The sequence below is a fragment of the Amblyomma maculatum genome, chromosome 8, assembly GCF_055883805.1.
Source record: "Amblyomma maculatum isolate TAMU_Amacu chromosome 8, ASM5588380v1, whole genome shotgun sequence".
Lineage (NCBI taxonomy): Eukaryota > Metazoa > Arthropoda > Arachnida > Ixodida > Ixodidae > Amblyomma > Amblyomma maculatum.
The window spans coordinates 86,760,514-86,781,311 of record NC_139351.1 but is presented as its reverse complement, the minus strand read 5'-3'; the positions used below and the strand labels follow the sequence as shown (position 1 = coordinate 86,781,311).

The 20,798-nt window shown below is 46.6% G+C and overlaps 1 protein-coding gene across 10 annotated transcripts in view; it reads left to right on the top strand.

Annotated features, from left to right (window-relative positions):
* The window catches only part of LOC146181709 (inaD-like protein), a 1,346,554-nt gene that overhangs the window by 1,267,010 nt on the left and 58,746 nt on the right, over positions 1-20,798 (top strand). The window contains exon 1 of one of the 10 annotated variants that reach the window (XM_084576724.1): positions 1,160-1,263. The exons of the other annotated variants lie outside the window; for them this stretch is intronic. The gene's annotated coding sequence lies outside the window, so the exon portion shown is untranslated. Of the gene's footprint in view, positions 1-1,159; positions 1,264-20,798 lie in introns of those variants that run through there. 10 annotated transcript variants of the gene reach the window in all.

Sequence of the window (20,798 nt, the reverse complement as noted above, 5' to 3'; positions counted from 1 at the left end):
ATGATCGCAAAGGTCTTTTCTGCTATTTCTTAATTGCTGGACGCTGAAGTTAGTCATTAGCATTAGTATTTAAGGTTATAACACCATGGGAACCATTATGCATCATAGTGCGTTCAAGCTTTTGATGGAGATTTTTATTGGCGGTGACACGCGCGCTGCGTTATTCATAATTATGGATACATAATTTTCTCAACAATGAAGTTCAATAAAGGCACGTTTTACGAGAACAGTAAAGGGGTCTTACATGGAAACAATCTGCATTCTCTGACTAACGTGCTCTCTTAGCGAAAAGTCTCTTAGCGCTTGAGGCCCAATGGGCGCTGTAAGCCTCTGGCGCCGACATGTTGCGGAACCATAATTCTCAGGCAAACAATGCCACAGAAATATGTATTAAAATATCAAATTTCCTTATCTACCCTGAATATAAACTTCAACAAACGAGCAGAACAGCACGTTGAATGTATGCAAGCACGAAGTTTGCCTATAATAGCTTTCTGTCCTCCAGGTCAAACACAGCACACAGCTTAAACAACTTCTTGCGCTTAACAGGCGAATTCTTCAAAGCAGATATTTTGCCTAACAAATGTCGCTCAAGGACTTTAGGAGAGCTTACTTGATTTATTGTCAGTTTCGAAAACTAGCGTTGAATAGGCGGAATCTTGCATTGTCTTTTCGCTGCTATTTATTTCGCGTACCTCTTTCGCACTTAGAGGACGTCGGCGGTGCGCACCAAGTGCTGGTTCGCATCCTGTCCTGAAGCTGCACGTTCGGATTCCGCAAAGAAAAATACGAACTAAGGAGCGTAAGCTTGTCCTTTCATATCGTGTGCAAGTTGACAAGTGTAGCATGCTGACGTTTCCGTGAATGAATGTATGAAGCTGCTTCTGCATGCTATTCCCCGCCACTGCCTGGCTTCGAAATCCGCGCTGAGCGTAATCTTCGCTCGTCGTAGTGGCCTGCCCCTCAAGGAAAGTATTCTAAGAACTACTATGCTGCCCACTAATCCGTGCTGCCGTTTCTGACGCCGGCTGAAACGATCCAGTAATTGCTTGGACTCAGCCGGGGAATTCTGCTTATCAGCTGCCGTTCTCTGTTATAGGAAACCGTGAAATTACTTACGTGGATCATATTGGAGCTAATATATCCTCTCTTTACTACAGTGAGATGCCACTCCAAATACACAAGATGAAAGGCCGTTTTTGAAGCAAAGCAACTGAGTAATGCCACTCTACGTGCTCGGAAAAGTCGACTGCCCCTCACCAGGTAAAATGCCGCCTCATGATGCTCGCAGCGTCTGAAATACAGGCCCGGCAGTTTTTCTTGTTTTGGTAATAGTAAGCAAGTCTATTTGAGTGAGCTAAAATGATAATCAAAGTTCTAGAGAGAAAGATTACGGAGCCAAACTGCAACACATTGCGAAAAAATGTAAGCATGCTCTACCTGCCCGTGTAGAGAGGGCTATATGTGTCGCGTTGCCTGTCAACCGCACTTTATTTGTATATTATCCCCCAAAGGCGCTTCAAGGGCTCTGCAATAAATGATTGCCCATTACGTCATTTATTCGTTCTCCAATCATTCGAATAAAATGTTCAAGTACAGTTTTCATCTCGGCCTAGGTGGTCAAGACTTCTAATACCAACTGCCTGTTAAGAGAGGCGGAGCTCTCAGCAAAGCGTGCTTTGCCAGTTGGTTTGCTCTTATTGGTCATGGCGCGGCAGGCCTGCGAGCAGTGGCCCGGCACCAGAGGCGCAGCTCGAAGGGGAAAGGGAGGGCAGAGGAGGTGTTTCGGTAAGAGGACACACCCCGAAATTTTCTCAGTGCTGCATACCCACAACCTACCGGTCTTTTTGGCGTTCTTTTTTTTTTATTTCAGCTGGCAGCTTTAAGACCCTTTCCCCCTTGAAAAACTTTTTCTGGGCGCGCCCTGACCGGCACCTTGCGCCATCTGGCGACCTGGGAGCGATCTGGGCATGCGCACTACGGCTGCGTGCGCGTTATGGTAAATGTATCTAATGGGTAGAACGCCCATAGATCCGCAACGACGGTGATAGACTGCTTTAAAATAGATGCTGCTGCATGAGTGGCAGTGTCCAGGTGGGTAATATGCATGAGGGTAATCGTAAACTTGTACAAGGTGATTTTGTTTCTTTGACAGGGTTTACCGTCCCAAAGGGACTGAAGCCATAAAGGACGGCGCAGTACAGAGCCCTGAAAATTTTCCGGAGTTCTTTAACATGCACTCAAAGAGCGCGGTACATTATTAGAGTCTTCGTTTTTGCCTTGATCGAGAAGCGACTCCCGCAGCATGGGTCGAGCCCGCATCCTTAGATTAGTGAGTGAAACTCTCTAACCACTGAGCGCAGGAGAACTTGTACAAAAGGCAGTCGATTTTTGTGAATAATTCAAAGATGAATATATTAGCCTGTTTCTTCAATGCCACCTCACTTGTACCACAATAATATTGCGAATATATAAACAGATAAGGCTACTTTGCAGCGGTCATCCGATACAGCATGAATGCTGGATTTCCATCGGCGGATATCTTTGCCGGAGACAAAGGAAGTGCAAAATTTTGTTGTGGACAACCACGGATCCGCTACTTTCATTGCTTGTATTCAAAACGTGACAGGTCCAGAAAAGTACCATGTATGTACATTTTTGCTCTGTATTTGTATGAGTCCTCATAGTAATGGTGCGTCGAATGACATGCAGTCATGTGCAGCTCGTTACGAACAATGAAGAAATCGAGTTGCAATCGTCCCATTCATATTTAGAGCAGAAGGCACTAGACACAGTTAATTTATTTCCGCTCAAAGTTTCAGGACAGGCGCTATGATTCCTTGATGGTTGTAATAGACGATTAGTCTTCCGATGCGGCCATACGCAAAGGCGCCACAGCAACATTTAGCCTAACAGTTTGTTTACACTGTGGAAGTGCGCTTCAGATCGCGTGAAGGCATCATGATGAGGGGGATCAAGAACCCGCTAGGGCTCTTGCAGTATATATGCCTTTCTCATAGTAATGACTTCTCCTCTGGAATAGGTGACAGCGTCATGATCGGAGTGTCTGCTTCAGAGTTATTGAGCGCAGCAGCTCTGGTCCGCTGAAGCGCGCCAAGTGCACTGGACCCATGGTGCCATCTATTGTTTCTCTCGGTAACTACCGAAGATGGGTTGCTCATTTCTGGCCGACATTTCATACCCTTATCCATTTTTCATTTAATGCAGAAGATTTACACTTTATTAGTGTATGAGCGTCTCTATTTGGATAAGCATTTCAAGCTATACATTAGTGATTATCTACTGGTTTCTTTTGAAAATGGGTAAATGTCCACGATGAATAGCAAAGCTTATATGCGGCAGAACTGTGCGATGAATACAAAAAGGTGTTGTAATGAATCGATTCGGCATATTACGTTGGTGGCAGTTCGGCATATATCACGTGCTATATAAGACACGTTCTTGGTTCGATTGGATTTCATTTTAACAATTTCAAACTGCCAATCTCAAATTTATTTATTGATGAAAGCAGTTCGTCAGATATCCTATGTCGTGTCTCTTTGCATACAGTGAGACAAAATTTGAGATTGAACATTTAACCCGTCGTTTGCCGGCTCCTTAATAAAGTTATACATACAAACATACATAGGGCTTACGTTGCGAAAACCAGATAAGCCAAAGTAGCATTTGCCATCTCAGCTTTACGCTTGATGACGTTTACATTCGCATATTCCAAAAGCCTCGCAAAGTTATGAAACACACTTACTCTGAAGTTGTTTAAAATGTAATTTCGTTCTAATTAAACGTCTGTGCATTATGGCTGTATTTAGCATGACCGATTACCTTCACGTTTTGTTAGGAGAAAATAGCGCCGAATCCAGCTGGAGGGGTCAGCAACCTTTGAACATAAATCATTTTCTTAATACTTTAACACGGATAAAGGAACAAAATGCAGGACCAACTATGAAGTAGTAGAATCTGGTATATCATCATGTGCTTAAATATATTTCCTGTCCCCTTAGAGTGAACACAAGCTGATGTAATCTAATGACAAGTGCTAGGGTAGTAACGAAGGGTGGCTGGATCCGCTAGAACTTGGCAACACCAAAATATAATAACACCATAAAAGAAAAGCTATCCAGAGGGTCGACCTGCAAATTGGATGCCTTCACCTCTGTATCTTGCAGAGGCGAAGCCATTACCTCGGTTCCTACGCCCTATCTACACTGCCGGTAATGTAGTACGGAGAGCACTCGAGGAATCCCTGCATACTTACTTCTCTTTAGTATGTATAACAGAACCTACCAGTGCTACTCAATTGCCTCCTTATCCTACAGGCGCCCTCAGGCCAGTTATTTGCTGTAGTAGTTTCGTTTTTTCTGTGAATCTGGTGGATATATGCCTTCGTCCTACAAGTTTCTACTGCTACCCATAATGGCACTGCGGTTAGCTTTGGCTGTGATCAGAAGAAAATTGTTTAACGTTGCACACATTTCTGGTATTTATTTTCTTTAAGATGTGTCCAGATCACAGTACCAATTTCTGGTTTGCACGCTTTTTGTGCGCGTGTAATAGCAAAGATGAGGATAGCCAGAACCCCCCCCCCCCCCCCCCCCCACCATCTCTGAATCACATCACAGCAGATATATCTCGTCACGGTTGTCGCAACTCTTATGATGAGTGAGTTGCTGGGCTTTTTTCGCTGTAACCTTCTGCCGGCGCCTTTTGTCATCATCGTGTGGGGAAATTCTAGGCGCTTACGAAGGCGCCAAGCAATCTCAGATCCAGAGAAGACTACAGTGTCGCAATTTGGGTCCCCGTGCCCACCTCTTGAAAGCTTCTTCTTCACGCCCCGACTGTTTACCTGTGCGATTGCATACATGGGCAGCAGTCCGCGCATAATAACAGCAGTGGATATATGGCACTTGAACGTATTGCAAGCACTAACACAGGAACACACGCACGTACGTTAGCCTAGGTCTGCTGCGAACGGCAAATTGCCTGCTTGACAGTGTAATGTCCTTTTCTGGATTTCTCTTAAAAGAAATGCGTTCAAGGTTGCCGTGGCCCTTGACCTGCTGTAACCGACTGCCCGATTGCTTGGTTCCAAAGAAGAGGTCAGGGTCCGGTTGCAGAAGTGGTGGCCGCTCTCCCAGCATTCAGTGTCGAAATACTGCTGCATCCAAATTGGATTCGATAGTCGCCGGGGGCAACGAAGAACTCATTGACGTGCTGCTTTTTGTTTCTTTCAGTATCCTTTATGTTGGCGGTGAGTTGTGTGTTACGCCTCGCTCCTGCCGATGGGATCGAGAAACGTTAGAACAACGGTTATCCCCAGAATGTGCTAGCGCAAGCGCTACTTCCCCTCTGCTAGCAAGCATTCCAATATTTCGGCTTGTGGAAGGCCATTTCTATAAGGTTCCAGGTTCTCTGCTGCAAACCAGTAAAAATGTCGGCAACAAAAAAAAAAAAATCAAGACATAAGCACTCAGAACCAGCGAAAATGTCAACGAGAAAAGAGACCGGGACATTACGCAAACTTAGCTCCCGATATCCAATAAGAGCTCTATGCCGCTGCTTTATTTGGAACATGAGACAAACCCCTGGGAAAAGCAGCGGCGTGGCATCATTTACACTGAAGGTGCCTCAGAACACGCATGGAAGCATGGTCCTTACCTAATGACGCAGAAAATAAACAAAAAATTGCGAACGGGAGGCATCCTTATGAAAGTGTCGAGAAAACATACTCATTCCCTTCTTTCTCGCTTTATCACACGTTTTCTTACTGCGCTGATGGTCTGCACCTTATATTTCTTTACAGATATTCTTTCGTTCAGCACCCCAGCAAATTTCACGGCAGGCAACGAGAAGTTTACTTTGAGGTTAAATATGCCGAAAGAAACATAAAAAATGCTAATAATGCGGAAACCCTCCAGATCGACGCGTTAGGCACAAATTTTCGGAGACGTTTGGTGCGCTTTAAACTTATGTAAGAAACAACATGACAAATATGTTTCTCGCATTTCATATACCTCGTTGACTTCTTTGCAATAGGATGAGGCTTTTTTATAACAGCGTGTTCTCCTACTGTTGGCTTCGGTGTGACGCTGCTTCAAAACGAACTCTATGAGATCACCTTTCTGTCTCCCGGCAACACATATCAGAAACTTCTATGCGAGCTGTTGACCAACTTTTTGTCACAACAGTAAAACCCTTTCGGCAACGCTTCTCCGCTACCTCTCTGGCGTAGCCTCTTTCGTGCTCTCTTCCTCGAGCGAGTCCTGCGTGCATGTACAAAACCGCGTAAATCATAGACACCCACGCTGCCGAGCTGAATGCGAGTTCCGTAGTTAGATGTGGGGCAAAGAACTGCATTCTGCGCGCCTCTGATGTAGTGAAAACGCAACACTACCCACTTTTTTGTCCTAATTCTTACGACACTGATGTAGTGAAAACGCAACACTACCCACTTTTTTGTCCTAATTCTTACGACACTCTGACGCATTATTCGTACTCGCCTGTGAAGTTCAATCTCAACTTGATAGCGATCTCCTGAAATGATGGATCTTTGAGCGCAGGCCAATGACAAGTACAACCCATCCGTTCGGCACAAAAAGTTTTGCCTCTCGCCGACCATAGCAAAACCGCATGTTCTAGCTGAAACCGACGATGCATTCTTGCACGCAGAACTCTATGTTAATCTGCCAGCATCCGCTCAGAGCCATTGCTTTCTGTCGCTGCCTGTCCGGTGAGGAAACAGGGGCTTCTTGCAAAGCCGCGCTTGGCAGAAGTGGGCGCTAATTTGCGCTCAGTGGGATGGGGATCTGAAGGGAAGTGCTTCGCTGCCGCATTCAGAATTATCAGTCGCCCGCGTCGACAGCAGGCTGCCCACCTGCATGCGTGCGCTCTCGAACGACCCCCTCGGACTGTTGTCGCACACAGTTCCGAGAGGACATGAAATTACAGAAGCCGGCAGCCGAGGTAGACTCGAGACAAGGCGGAGCCTATTGAAAGCCATGAGAGTACATGGGTCAGTATAATTGCCCTCGGGGATGGGACTGTGTTACGAGGGGCAAGTACTTGTCCATCGGGGTCCTCACCGCCGCCTGTCTAGAGGGCATTCTGCTTGCAAGATGTCGCCCCGACATACAACAAAGCGATGAACGGGAGCGTTTTCCGAATACAGTTTGCAAGCCTGCAATGCGTTGAAGCGATCAGTTAATGAGAAGTGCATGCTTTTTTCGGTGTGTTTTTGCTGAAGTTTTGCTCGGCCAGCGAACAGGCCAAAAGCTGTTGACGAATGTCGTTTGCATTTAGTTTCCAACGCCTGTCATACCACGGTAATGGCCCAACCTGTTTTGTTCATCAGCTGTTCGTGCAGTGTGACAAGCTCTTGGGAAACAAGTTTACAGCCTGTTAGCAAACATAGTTTGTCGATGTCGCTAGTGTGTTTAGGCAGTCGGACTCTGCCTTAACAAGCGAACGTTCGTTGAAACTGGCCGTTCTAAGAGAGCTCAACTATGAGTACTCTTTCTCTCGAGTCATATGTACTTTCAGGATTTTAAACAGGAAAAAGCTGAACTCAAAGCTTTTCATTATTTTTATGGCACAAAATAAACTGCAATAATAATATATATGTATTCTTTTACTACGTTCTATTTCATTCATTTTTATTTTTGTATACTCTTTTTGGTCTTTGCAAGATTGCAAGGCTCGTTTTACGCAAATAAAAACTGGGCAGTGGCTCAACATTGTTATGCCACGCTATGCAATCGAAGGCAGTCTTAGACATAGACGTTAACTGTGTTCAGCATTCTTTATTTAGCTCCGTTATAGTTATGAAGACTGATCGTTGGGCAGTAAAATATCTGGCTGCCATCTCGACATTGGCTACATAGTAGCAGGACGCCAGAGACTCCCTTTGGAAGAACAAATATATTGCGATTCCCCATTGGGTTGTTTGAACGCTCAGAGCAGGCATCAAGTCCATGGCGCCGTCACATAGCTGTCCGTGTTATTCCCGTTTTTGGTGGTTTCCGACGCACGTCGACTTTTCCAGGCCTCATTGTTTCGCTGTCGAGCCTCTTTGCGGCAGTCAATGAGTTACGGGTCGTCTGAAGCGGCTTCTCAAAATCTCCGAAGACGCCGTGCTCTATACCTGCGCTCCTGTCTTCCATGGTGCGTCTGCCTTCCAAGCGCACACGCTCAGGCTTATATTGCTCTGTGCGACTAGCCACTTGACCATGCGGGAGCCCAGCGCGCCGGCGCAGACCAAGTGGCAGCTGGCGAACCTGCGGAGCGCGTCGAAGCTGGTTGCTATAGCGATGGCGCATGCGCAGTTCGAGCCTCGGCCGGCCACGGCGAAACTGGCGGAGCTAGGCCAGTAAAGTTACCGCTTTAAAATGTCTTCAACCTGCGTGGGCAACAAACATCGCATTATAAGCCTGGACCGATAAGGGCAAGAAACTGATGTTTATGAACTTGTGTCCTCAGTTGAATAACTACTGCGAATTTTTCTGCCTGATATCGAATATTGTTCAACGTGGGAGAAAGCAAACACTCCTGCGTGACGTGGTCTGTTAGCACGCCATGGGGAGGGAGGGGGGCTTTGTATTCAGTTCACCCAACACGTATGCCCTAACGTGCGTTGACATCGCACAGTACAGGGGCGCTCTGTAATTTTTTTGTGCAAGGATTGAGTCCGAGTGAGTTGATCATTTACCACTACAGAGGGGCTATGCAGCAATCGCAGTTTGGACGCATGGGGAAAACGTGGTAACAACATCGGCAAACCAGAAGCTCAAGCTAGTCACAGAGCTTAAGCGTTGTTAGGGAGAATTGCTATTTTAGGGAATGACTCCGTGAGCCAGAGAAAAGGAGCAAAAGAAGCGTAACGGTACCTCGGCAGTGGTGTTTCTTTAATGCGAAAGCGTACTGAAGTCATTCGTTCGATATGAAGTTACAGTCACCAAACCCAAGAATCGAGATGACGCGTACAAAACATGTCAGAAATCGTGTCGGACAACGCGAGCACATGATTTAAATTTTGGTACAACTGTTCTTTCTGCAGCGTTCATGGCGGCGTCGTAACATTTCACTTCTCATTTAACATCTACCTGGTAGTGAATTTAGAAGCTAGTCGGCGATAGAGATTCGGATCTTCCTTCAATAAGATGGAAAGTCGGGCCAGTCTTCCCTCCCCCAAAACAAGCATAACCAAAATAAATAGGAAACATTGAAGAATGTAAAGGCGGTGTTAAAGGCGCTGTCGCGTCTACTCTTAACACTAATCTTGAGCGTCCCCCAAATATTAGGACCATCTTAATGTCAATATCATTGCTTTGGACAGTATAGCGCAGTTTGCTCAGCAATATAAACCGACGTTAGATTTAGCAGGGCTCAGTTCTTTCGCACTGTTAGAGCTGAAATACAACTTTGATCTCTATTTGACGACACTGAAGGACAGGTTTACGCCGAAGAAATTCCGAACAGAGAAATACAGGTGGCGAACGACGGTTTTCTCAGAATTGCATAGCCTCTAGCGAAAATCGATAACCAATTAGGAGCAAGACTTGAGACCACTTCTAATTTTGTCAGTGCACGGAAATAGCTATCACCGTCTTAAGCCGCGTTCAGGCTACGGGCGCATCCGTCGTAAGTATCGTATTTATCGCGGTGCGCATAGTAGCTGGACCTCCCGTTTAAAGTAGCTTGCGACCGCGCATGTTCACACTAGGCCGTTCGGTAAAATACATTCTTTACGACTGGCCAATCACCGCTCTGGGTCAACCGGGCCTAGCATTTCTCAACATGGCGCCGGTTAGCAAGTGGCTGATAGCGGAGGGCGGGGCTCTTGAAGCTCAAAATGAGCTTATCATTGTCTGTGCGCTCAACCTACGCAAACGGACGAACAATAGAGGAATATGGGTTTGTCAAACCTTCTTCGATAGTGCATGCCTGTCCGCAAGGTCCAACAGTGGTCTTGCACGCCAGCTTCCGTCCTCGCGCTTCCCCGATATGTTAGCATTGCAATGAAAAAAAAAAAAAAAGAGATGTGAAAGAAAAGACTGGACACACAAAATACGCAAAAGTGCAATGGCTATATTAACAATTAACAACTGGATTACAAATACACTTCTTCGTTTCGCACACGCACGTTCACACACAGTTTTCAAGCATCCGCTCTCCGTGCTGACGCAACGCTCACTCCTTCGCACATTTCTTCACGCACACGCTCTCATTGTCGACGCACCGCGCACTCCTGCTCTGGGTCCCGTGATAGCACTCTCTCACAACAAAACATGTACGCTGTATTCGCTGCGCACTAGGCCAATTCCAAAGGAAACAACCACAACCAAAATAACGTAAACACAGACGGCACGGCGCCAGCCACCGTGGCACCAACTCGTCGGAGGCACGCTGCAGGTGGGGGTTGTCAGTTTACATGTTCCAAGGCGCACGCACAGGGCGCTCACGTGTGGTTCAAGAGTCACACAGCCGCCCCCCAGGCGGTTATTCCCAGCGCAATAAGTCAGCCGCTAACCCGATACCCTTTTGGCAAACTTATCAACACTCGATCGATTAAGAAGCGAGGCAGCATTTTTTCTTTTTTATTTTTTTTTTCAGCTACCCCCGCTCGCACGTAGTTGCGGCGTGCGGTCCGCCTGCATCCCTGCTGACGATTTTACCCGTCCCCCGGAGCGATCTTGCAGACGGGTCGAAGGGGGGGGGGGGGGGGGGGGAGGCGGTGACTTAAAAAGGTCGTACTAACTCCAAACAATAAGCCGGGGCGCGCGACAGACACGAAAACGTCAGCGGGACTTCGTCCCCCCTCAGAAGACGCTGTTTTCTTTTTCTCTTTTCAAACAGCGAGCTTCTTTCAAAAATCGATGGGTCCGCGCCAGCTCCGTTCTGCGCCCCGACCGCAACGTCGCCACGCATCGGCCTTTCGCTGCAGGCCAACTCTTCCCTCACTTGTTTTCAACGAAGCCGATGGGCTGCGAGAATGCACTGGGACGAAGCGGGCATCCTCCGCCGCCATAACCTTACTTTTCTAAATTAGAGGAAGCATTTGATTGTTGAGAGCTTGTTCGTACATGAAAAAAGAGATTGAAAAAGCCCTTACTGCCTTTACTAAGCGTACTGGCGATTTGCAGCCAGGCATGGTTTAGCACTTCCCTCGGTGCGATTTCAGCCACTAGTAGTGGAGAACCGGCGTCTGCCGAACTTTTCTATTAGATGCTGATAATTCCACAGCGAAGAAGATTCTGCACTGCAGATGATCAAGATTCGGACAGACACAATCGGTGACACAACACCAATAACACCGGCGAGCCGAGACACTGCAGCAGAGTAGGAGCGTTGAATGATGTCGCCTACTAACTGGTTTGCTCGCGAAATCTGGGAGGACCGGCAGCCCCGTGACCGGAAAGGGAAAACCGAAAGTCGCGGGTCCTCCGACATTTACCACCACGCTGGCTGCGGACGGTTACGCGTCTTACGCTCAATGTGACAGCAGTCTGAACAGACCCGTTACGTTTTTTGCGCTTACGCTTACGATCCTTACGAACGATCCGTACGCTGCGCACGTAGTCTGAACGCGACTCAAGTCTGAACGCGACTTAACTTACTTCTCTGTCTCTTTTTTTTTTCTTTTAACAGAATACTATTTTGTTATTCGCACATGCTCTTTCAATTTGTGAAATCAGGCTTGTTGAGTCTTGATTTGTTCTTCGCATGTGTAACTTGTGTCTGTACTTAATGTCTCCCCCTCCTGCAAGCCTCACCTTGAGGCTAGCTGTACTGTGTAAGAAATAAATAAAAGCTTTCGAATGATTAAGAACAACTTAGGTCATGATGAGCAGTTTACCAGAATGCCCGAAGGAGAAATATACAACAGCTTTATCTTATTTTAATCATACTGCAGGCCAATATGTTGGCCCAAGCAGGAGGGGCAATACAACAAAGAGATTGGAATATAGAGCAATACAGAGCAAAAAGGACAAAAATCTGAGGACGAAAGTTCAACCCTGGTCACTGTAATAAAATGGACAAAATTCAAGAACACAGTTCAAGTTAAGGAGCCTTTGTTCCGAAAAGACATTCCAGTTCTTTTAGGAAGTCGTTTGATTCATAAACATTCGGTAGCAGTTTATTCCAATCGTTCACAGTTTTAGGGAAAAAAACTGTTCTTATAAGGTTTCTTTTTTTTTTTTTTTGCGAAAATTGGAGCGAGCGTGTGCAGTGTAGTATGTCTTGTTCTTCTAGTAGTAGCTTTCTGAACGCATTTCTAAACACATCTTGTCAGTACTCAGCTATTCGGCACAAATAATGCAAGTAACAAAAAGTATTAAGTAATCGACGTAAAATTTGAAGAACGCAGTGAGCTGTAAAAATAAAAGTTATAGTTGTGAATAGTTGTGATGTTACGAGGCAGGAAAAGCGAACAGTGAATCAAGGAAGAGGCTTACTCCTCATAGTAGGCGGCGAGATATATTCTGTTTTTCACTGTTGGTTTCTGTTAAAAGTGCGGAAGGTCATCTACATGCAGTGTGGACTGTGTTCTTTCGACAACGACACCTAACAGAGACGGACAATGAACTTTTTGTTTGCCTAGTTAGACCGCATTTGTCTCCAATGCAATCTCTCTAATATCCTTGTCCTGATCTTTACGCATTACGCATGCAGGGAACATCGTTAGGCATTCGGGGAAAATTTTATTTACCCCTTTTAATTTCTAGATTACCGTTTCGACTCAAGTCAACCCCAATTCAATGACTGCGTTTGTTTTAAACATTACGTTATTCTGTCTTTCTTTACCCGATTTCCTTCAGCATTCGCAGTAGTATGTCGGAAATTTTCAAACATGAGACAGATTTTCTTTTTTATAATAAAGGCGTGTCTCTCTCTTTTGATTCTAATAATCGATGGTCGCGAATAGTCATGCACAAGATCCGAAAGAATACAAGTGTATCAGGGAGCGGCAGTAAATTAGGGCGGCGAGTTAAGTTAGAGATTTGAGAGAGGGGTGATAATGTACGGAAAAGCTGGCGCAGGGCCGGATTAATTGGAGATATTGTTACCGGGAGTATAGGTCAAATAGATCTGCAAGATATTGTTACGGGGTTGTAAACAATATCTTGGAGATCTATTTGACCTACACTCGGCGTAGGAGGGCTGATGATAATACTGTCAATGACCCAGTCGTTTTCTTTTGATTCTTTCCTTTCTTTAACGCGGGCTTATTCTGTGGAAAAAGAAAATATCCTCCATTCTTGATATTATCTCCTGCTTATAAAACAAACTCCGATCGCAGATTTGGGCTCTTGTATTCTTGCCCTTGTGTGTGAGAAAGGAGCTGGAGAGTATGCAGTAGTGGCGACTGCTTTCTATTGCAAGTATATCTCATCACAGGGTTTCCCAATTCCAGTGTTGACTTGGTTACCGGGCTTCTTTCCCTCGACCTTTCCTATGCTGTTTTTCGTCACCATCACGTATGAAGCATACGAGAGCTCCCGAAGGAGCGGAGCTAATCCAGAACAGAATAGGATAGCCACAGTGTCGCAATTAGGTCCGCATTCCTGCCTCTCGAAAGGTCTTCCTTTCCGCCCCGTTGCATACCTATGCGGAGAGGCACGAAGAGTGCACCTCCTGAGTATAAGGAAAAGTCTTCAGAGATACTGTCAGGTATCCCGACAGAGGAGAGAAGTGCATACTGCGAATAATATAAGAGCATAGAAGCACTTACACGGGCGCAGGTACAGACACACGCACACATTCACACGCAAGCGCGTAGGCGCACTCACGCACACGTTGGCTTGCCGTGAAGATACCTTCTGCTACAAGTCTTTTTCTACATTGGGAACTCTTTGCGTGCCACCTCCGACTCTGACTGATTCAATTGAAAAGACAGGCATATTTTACGGTCACAAGTGAGACGAAGCAGTCCTGCAACCACTATTGTTTTGTTACCTGTTCTGCTGGCGCTGGCGTCGAGAGATGACTTCTAATGATTACATTCCAGCTAGCTAACTGCACAATTCTAGAACAAATTTAGCGCATCGCATTTTGTTATTGAAGCATCAAATGGTTACAAATTGAGCGTTATGTACAGCAAATGGCAATTAGCGTGTCTACCAAGCACGAGTGCACGGAAGTTAGCCAATAATTTAAAGATTAGATTTAAACTTTTCCACTACCCATACCTCACAGATAACACACGCACGAGTCTATCTTGCAAATTTCCCCTTTGGAGTATACATAACGCACACATGATGTCAACAGTCAGGGTCTCTCATGGGCCTGCTAAACCGCAGCGAAGAAGACAGTGTACATCGCTAGCACGATACCACAATTATTCTCCCTTTATGCCTTCTTTATTATCTCACTGTATTCATGAAGCGAGACACAACAAAAGAGGCCAGAAGAATGCTTAAGCTTAGACTGATAGCGACTTTCACATTGCTTCTTCGTTCCGCATTTTTGTGCATAACTTATCTAAATAATAAACTTTTTATTACTGCACCATTGGCATACATACAGAAGTTGGTATGTCATACTCGCCGCAACGCGCTCACTGGGTTACATGTCACGCTCAATACCAAAGACCCTTCGCGTCCTATGCATCCCTTGCGAGCCTGGCGTGTACAGGTCCTGGGTTCTAACACTAATGGCGGCTGCTAGACTATGAAATTACTATTTTCTGAAATAGGATCAATCAAATAATCTCCTCGCTAGTTTCAGCTTCATTTCAACAATTCCTATAATCGCATTCATTTTTTCAGCTTCATTTTAACAATTTGACCCTCAATTCATTAGCTGTATTAGTTTGCAGGGGCCCCGCCGGGGTGGTGCAGTAGTAAGACGCCCGACTACTGTGCCGGAGTACCCCGGTTCGAACCCGACCCCGGCGGCTGCGTTTCAATGGAGGCGAACCGAAGAAGCGTCCGTGTGCTGTGCTATGTTAGCGCACGTTAACAGGTGATGAAATTACTCCGAAGCCCTTCAAAACTATATTGCTTACACTGCCAGATCCCTTTCAAAAGCCGAAGATCCCTTTCCCTTTCAGATCCCTTTCAGATCCCTTTCACTCGACGACCAAAAAGGAGCGCATTGCGAACATCTCGGCAACATCGAAGTTTCATCCGTACCATTATGGTCGACTATTCAAGGATATCCATGCGCTCTGCCGGCTCGCCAATTTGAAAGAACCCCCCGGGCGCCTTATTCGATACAGCTTGCGTCTTTATGAATTCGACATCAGGGTAGTCTACAGGTTTGACCGCAAACACTCTAACACAGACTGAATGCACGATCCCCCATTGACACCCCGCCAAGAGATGATGACGAACACGCCTTCTTGAGACCGGTAAACACGAGCAGTTTCGCTCAGCAGCAGCACACGGACCCTGAGTTGAAGGGCCTAGTTGATTACCTGGATGGCAAGACCGCTCCCCCCCCCCCCCCCCCGGCTCTGCATTGAAGCGTCATATGTTGTCTTTCGCCGTACGTAATGATGTCTTCGTGAGGAGGTTCGTGCCCAACAGGACCGTGCAGAATCTTATTGTGCCCAAGACCCCCAGAAAGAAAGTCCTGCGAGCGTCGCACGATGAGCCGTCTGCAAGGCAACTCGGCCTTGCGGGCACGTCGCACCGCATCCAGAGTATTACTGGAGACAGTACCCATCCCGACGTCTCTAATTACACGAAAATGTGCCGTATGCTAGGCGCCCCCGATGAGGATCGCTGGACTACTCGACCTGATTCCACCCCCAACTAAGCTGTTCCAACAAATAGGGATGACTTCCTCGGCCCGTTCCCAACTTCAACGGGTGGTCGAAATTACTCCGTAGCCCTCCACTACGGCTCCTCTTTCTCTCTTTCCACTTTCACTCCCACCTTCCTCCCTTCCCTTACGACGCGGTGCAGGTGTCCACAGACACAAGTGTGACAAATACTGTGCTTTTCCCTTCCTGTGAACTTAATAATATTATTATTATTAACAAACCGATTTTTATGACCCGCTACGCCGACGCGAAGGCATTGCATGACGGTTCTAAAGCAGAAGTCGGGAAGTTTTCCTGGAACAAATTCTCCGGCGACATGGCAACCCCGAAGTGCTTATTGTGAACAGGGGAACAGCATTTACGGCGGAACTTATGCAAGCCATCTTTACCTACAGTCAGACAAGCCACCGACATACAACAGCGTATCATCCACAAAGGAACGCAATTACAGAACGTATGAGCGACTATCGCAGACTTTATTGCCATGTACGTCTCCTCCGTGATCTTTGCCTACAACACCACTGTCCAGAGACTACCAGGTCAACCTGATTTCAATTTTTGTTCCCGCAACCACGCTCGACGCAATGCTGCCGCACATCACAGACGAAGATAATCCTCGACCTCGCGGCTTAACTTCAACGCACAGAGTGAGCCCGACGTCTCGACCGGTTGCTCATTACACACCAGCAACGCACCGACTTCAGACTACAACTGTATGCTTGCGCGGTGAGTGACGTGCGCGAGCTATTCGCCAAATTCAGTGGTACCGTGTCAAGGTACTCGCGCATAGCGAGAGTAAGCTGTCCTCCGTCACGCCTAAGCGCATGCGCCGGAGAATTTCATTTAGCGCTGTGGTGATGCGAACGTGCCGTGCTTTCCCTGCGCGCAGTGATCTCTCGGCACTGTATCTTAAATGCATCCCACACCCAGGTTGTCTCCGAAGTCATATCCGCAATTGCAGAATTGAGGTTTGCGCGGATATCTGTCAGACACTTTTTATCGTAAAGTACTAATGCGTCCATCCGCCACATCAGGGGTCTGCTGGAGCGGCCAGGCGCTGCTCGCCGCTCTACAAGGACAGGCAAATGATCGCTAATACGGAGAGAACCATCAGGATATAGCAGCACATCTCACTTGAGAAGGAAGGGTGTCAGGGCGGAGGCGATGTACACCTGGTCGAGACTGGTCGCACTCAGGCCCCTAACAAGTATTACAATGAATAGATCACTATGTAAATTGACTCAGGCGTCTTGCAGGTGCAACGGCAGGACAAGCTTTTCTTAATTATTTGGCATTGTAATTTGACGCGCCCTGTCCAGGCCCCCTGGCGTCGCGGGAGGAATCTAACACGCAATTAAAATTGGCCAAGAGCACATAAGGTGCCTCATCTAGGAAATGTGATCGGGTATATTGGAAGACATTGTTCGTAAAGCTGCGAGTGACCGGCGCATAGGCGCTGACAAAACGAGTCCTCCGGCCATCAAGGAAGATGCCGACTGCTATGACACGGCCATCCATTCCAAATGTACAATGAGCACTCTCTCTAATTGCGCGGTAAAGGAAAATCACACCCACGCCGCAACACCGAGAGTCTGTCAATGGAAAAGAGCCGTCAACAGAAAAGCGAGACAGAAATGAAATTGAATTGCTCTATATCCTCTAATTGTGCGGTTAAGGAAAATTACACCCACACCGCAACACCGAGAGTTCGTCTCTACATCCTCTAATTGTGCGGTTAAGGACAATCACACCCACACCGCAACACTGAGAGTTCGTCAGTGATAAAGGGGCGTCAACAAAAAAGCGAGACCGAGATTTATTGCTCGACACAACATGCCCCTAGTGGTACCGAAGCCAACCTCATATTCATTTGAGCAGAGGCCACCCAGAGGAACGTGGTCTTATTGTCAGGTTGAGGGTAAACTCCGACGGAAATAATCACTAACCGGAGAAAGAATTACTAAGGCTTGTATTTAGCTAAAATGTTTTATACGGAAAGCATGAAGCTTTTACTCTAGTTTAACCAAATGTAATGGTAGTGTCTGCATAATGCTTGTGATACAAACGTATTGCTGTCGTTTTCGCCCGCTATTTATATAAAACCATGCTATAGGATTGGATTGCAATACATTGATTTAGTCAGAAATTGTAGAATGTAGATGCTCCGTGCTAGGTGGCTTTCAGTTTATGGCTGACAGTGACTTGATTAGCCCATTCAATAAGCCGGGTTTGAATTACCAGGTCTGAGCTGACCAAAACGGCCTCTCATTTCTCGAGAGTAGAAACTTTCAGGGCCGGTTCCTGTCTGCAATTCCTCACTATGTGATCATAAGTCGCTATTTCCCCACAATTTACATTCCGAGTTGTAATCGCCGATGTAGAATTTCGACAACAGGTAATAGTCATAAATAATAGCGTCTGGAGTCGCCTCCAGGTTGTCTCCTGCTCTTTATCTAACGCTTTGTCTGAAGGGGAATATCCTCCTTTCAAGCTTACAATGATTAGTAATGTGGTGAACTATGCTAGGCCGTCCTTCGAGAAAAACGCAGTAAATACCGCGTCCCCAGGTCGGCTGACGAATCCTCCGTCTTTGACATGTGCCGCTTCGTCACCAGAGATCCATGAGTGAGCCGAGAGCCATATTAATTCAATATTTTTGTCTGAGTGCTTGGTTTGACCCAATTTGCTCACTGCTGCATGAGACATTCTGTCCCTCGCAAAATTGCGTATGGCGCATTTAGAGTCACTAAGTATATTTGTAGCTTCGGTATTATTGATGGCAGTGGCGATTGTCGCCTCCTGCCGTTTCCGAAGATCTCGTTTTGGTAGTGCCGGAGACATTAATTCTGCCTTGCGTTTCCGCCGCCGCTAGTGCGAATGCTTGTTTCTGCTGATATTCTGCGGCATCTACATATACCGCAAGTTCATCTTGGTGTATATGCTGTGTAGAGCTTTCAACCTAGCTCTCCTTCTCCCCTCGAGGGGAGCAGGATGTATATTCTTAGGCAGTGGCATGACTCTTGCCTTAGAGATGTTTTAGGTATCTAGCCTTGGTATCTTGTGGTGACAACTCGATGCACAGTCCTAAACGATCGAGTGAGGTCCTTCCTGCTTTGGTGCGGAAAAGCGGGCTTCGTTGCGTTGTTAAGTGTGCCTCCTTAAGGTCATCTAAGGTGTTGTGCACTCCCAACCCCAGAATCCTTTCGATGGAAGTACAATTTGGTAACCCTAATGCTACCGTATATGCTTGTCGGATTATAGCCTGTATATTGGCTTTTTCAGTATCGTCTAATGTACGAGAGTGTTTGGACAAGCCTGCTTAATAGAAGGGCCCTTGTACTATTTGCACAGTTATTTGTCCTTCATTCCCATCCTTTTGCTCACAATTCACCTAATTAGTCTTAGCGTCATGTTGACGCTTGTCGAGTATTTCTAGTGTTTTCTTGTTCTTTCTGTTCGACTGAAGGGAGCGACCCAGAATTTTTATAGTTTTAACTTTCTTTACAGAGAGCCCTTCCACGGGCCCAGATGTTAACTGGAGACGGAAGTTTATAACTTTGAATGAATAAACGAATGAAAACTTTATTTTCGACTTAAAAGGGGATGGACCGCAGAAGAAAATATACTGCTCTGTAGCTTGAAAATATCTGATCCAGTCACATAGAAGAATAAAGTAGCATACCAGGGCAGTTCGCAAACAAAATTAACAAAATCACAAGGCAGTATATATACATCTATATACATTTATATACACTGTCCTCGCCGGCCTTAAATGGCAGTGTTGTCTAGTCTACCTAGATGACGTGGTGGTCTTCGCAGAATCATTTGCACAGCATCTTAAGCGCCTGCGGTCAGTACTCGAAGCCCTTCGATCCGCTAACTTGACACTTAAGCCACAGAAATGCCACTTTGGCTACCGAGAGCTTAAATTTCTCGGCCATGTCGTCAGCGTCGCCGGCGTGAAGCCCGACCCTGACAAGATTGCTGCTGTTGCGGAATTTCCGATTCCACGTGACAAGAAAGCTGTTCGCCGATTTCTCGGCTTGTGCAGTTACTACCAGCGTTTTATCGATAACTTCGCTGATCTCGCTGAACCGCTGACTCAGCTCACCCGGGGAGACACCCCTTTTGTTTGGACGCACGAACAAGAAGCTGCTTTTGCCGAGCTGCGTCTCCGTCTCCAATTGTCGCCTGTTCTAGCCCATTTCGATGAGCAGGGGGAGACAGAAATACACACAGGCGCCAGTAACATTGGCCTTGGGGCGGTTCTCGTGCAACGTCAAGAGGGTGTTGAACGAGTCATCGCCTATGCCAGCCGTACTTTACTCCGCACCTCCACCAGATTTGTCACGATGTTGGCGACTGGGGCTAGGTTAACCGAGCCGGTGCCGGTAGAATTACACGTCCTGCGAGTCCGGAGCCGATTCACTTCAACGTCGTTTTTCACTCCGAGCGCCCCCTGGCAATATTATTGCACATATACATGCACACATTAAATTAACAGGAAGAGAAAGGCGCAGTATCTGTCACACTTGCTCTGTGGACACCTGAACCGCGCCGTAAGGGAAGGGATGAAGGTGGGACTGAAAGTGGAAAGAGAAAAGGGGAGCCGTAGTGGAAGGCTGCGGAGTAATTTCGACCACCTGGGGATCTTTAACGTGCGCTGACATCGCACAGCACACGGACGCCACTTCGTTTCGCCTCCATCGAAATGCAGCCGCCGTGGTGGGGTTCGCGCCCGGGAACTCCGGCACAGTAGTCGGGCGTCTTACCACTGCACCACCCCGGCGGGGCAAGCACACATACACATATGTATAAATAAAATAGTTATGTATCGTCAAACACAAGAAAAGGCCGACACATAAAGCTACTCAGTTCGGCTAACAAAATGTAACCTTAGTGCCCTCAGAGATAGGGAAAAGATAATTTTTTGCGAGGTATATTTATTTAACAAATGAGGCAATGAGAACTGCAGCACTTGTCTTTCATTATTTGTTCTTAAGCGGGGCAGAAC